Source organism: Cervus canadensis, chromosome 9 (genome assembly GCF_019320065.1).
Source record: "Cervus canadensis isolate Bull #8, Minnesota chromosome 9, ASM1932006v1, whole genome shotgun sequence".
Classification (NCBI taxonomy): Eukaryota; Metazoa; Chordata; class Mammalia; order Artiodactyla; family Cervidae; genus Cervus; species Cervus canadensis.
The window spans coordinates 43,981,248-43,983,807 of NC_057394.1; positions in this window are offsets into that span (position 1 = coordinate 43,981,248).

Consider the following 2,560-nt stretch of genomic DNA (forward strand, 5'->3'; position numbering starts at 1 on the left):
AGTTCACTCCTTCTTAGAGGTAATTTCACTGTCTGTTTTTACTTTTTTTCTCATATCTTCTTTGCATGTGCTTTTGATCTCACATTCTGAAAGCATTTGTGGATTCCCAGGACATTTTCTGCTCCCTTCTAAGTTTGCCTATAGACAGGCAGGCTGTGAGTGACTTTATCAAGACTACTCTGACTGTTCCATTGCCTTCACGTTTCTGTTAATTTTCTGGTTAGTCTGCCAGTCTATTGCTTGCCTTATCGAGGATTTCAGATTCAAGTTTGCCGAGATATGAGTCTCCTCAGTTTACTTGATGACTGATATTTCAACTGCTTCTGACAAAAAGTAGGGGTATCTGTTTTTTTTTCTTACTTTCTGCTCCAAAGCAGGCAACTCTTTATGTGTAACAAGTTGCCGGTTTTGTTTTTCACTGTTAGCCCAATATGCAAGAACTACTAAACTGATGGAACTGGGGCAATGAGATCAACCCTATATTTATCAACCTTTGTATTTTTGGAAACTTCTTGTCTAAGCCTCTTAAGTGCTGGGGACTTTGTATATGTAGTAAGATTTTAGCCTAAACTTTACATTCTAGGTTGTTTTCAAGGAGGGGTCTTTAGGTTGGTGGTAATCTCTGGGTATTGACTTATTTAGAAGCAAAAGGTTTTTTTTTTTTTTTTCTTTCTAGAATAAGTCTCCAATGAAGAACTTCATATCTACCTAATTTTAAAGCTAAGCAAATTTTTAATAAACACTATCATCTCAGCAAAATTCCTATTAGGCAAAAACGTTTCATTTTTTTGTTTGTTTTGTTTTGGATTATTGATTATATTCATATATATTTTTTACTTGAAGCATAGTTGATTTGCAATGTTGTATTAGTTTCTGGTGTACAGCAAAGTGGTTCAGTTAAACATATATATTATTTTTCATATTATTTTCTATTATGCTTTATTATATGATATTAAATATAATTCCCTGTGTTATACAATAGGACTTTATTGTTTATTCATTCTATATATGATAGTTTGTTTCTGTTAGTCCCAAACTCCTAATCCATTCTGCATCTGTGACACCCCCCACCTCCCACCTTGGCAATCATAAGTGTGTTCACTATGGCTCTGAATCTGCTTCTGTTTCAAAAATAAATTCACTTGTGTCATATGTTAGATTCCACATATAGGTGATATCATATGGTATTTAGCTTATTCTTTCTGACTTACTTTACTTAGTATGATAATCCCCACGTCCATCCATGTAGCTATAGATTGCACTATTACATTCTACTATGAAATTAATCTAAGTGAGCAAAAAATACATAAATTTATCCATTTTAAGGCAGAATAGTTATTTGGAAATCACAAAATTGATTGATAAAGCAAATCAACATAGTCAGTCAGTAGAGTCACTGAAGCATGTCTGACTCTTTATAGCCCCATGGACTGCAGAATGCCAGGCCTCCCTGTCCATCACCAACTCCCAGAGTCTACTCAAACTCATGTCCATTGAGTTGTTGATGCCATCTGACCATCTCATCCTCTGTGTCCCCTTCTCCTCCCACTTTCAATCTTTCCCAGAATCAGAATCAGAACTGAATCAAATGAATCAGTTCTTCACATCAGGTGGCCAAAGTATTGGAATTTCAGCTTCAGCATCAGTCCTTCCAGAGAATATTCAGGATTGATTTCCTTTAGGATGGACTGGTTGGATCTCCTTGCTGTCCAAGAGACTCTCAAGAGTCTTCTCCAACATCACAGTTCAGAAGTAAATATAAAAATATATTAAAAATAGTATGAGAGTCATCATGGGATGTATAATGAAAGTCAGAAAAGAAGGAAAAAAAAAACAAAACTTCATATCGAATATAATGTATATAATCATACACAGGAAAATATAAATCTTGACTAAAACAAATAAAACAGTTGCAGTTTCAGCTCATAGAAAACTGACTGACTCATGTTCATCTATCAGTCAATAAATGGATTCTATCTGAATAATCTGAACAATTACAAACCTCATCCACTCTCAACATGAAGAAAAATCCTCTGCCTTCTCTAGGGCTACAGATGAGAAGATATATGTGTTACTCAGCTACCATTTTGTACAGCTTCAGTTTATCAAAAGTCTTCATCACCAATGAGTGTTTCCATGGAATGTCTAGTCTTATCTTTACAGAAACAATTGAAATAATAGACACTAGCCTCATTTTTCCATTTTTATTAAATCATATGATGATTATTAGTATTCTTAAAAATGTGAGCATAATTGTAAGTAACTTTAAGCAAAATCCTGGCATGCAAAGTTCTTATATTCTGTTATATAAGACACAAAAATGCTCAATAATAGTCACTTACATTTAATATATTCTATTTAAGTTGCATCAATGCTTATACTAGTTTCTCAAAATAAAGTATGTAAAAGTATAAGCATTAATGCATTAAACATAAATATATTCATGAGATATTTATATAATGATGCATGTGTTACAACATGGTACATTTTTTCAGAAAACAAAATTTGAGGTCATAGTTAACTTGAGCTGGCTTAAATTGATATAAAGTATTACACATAT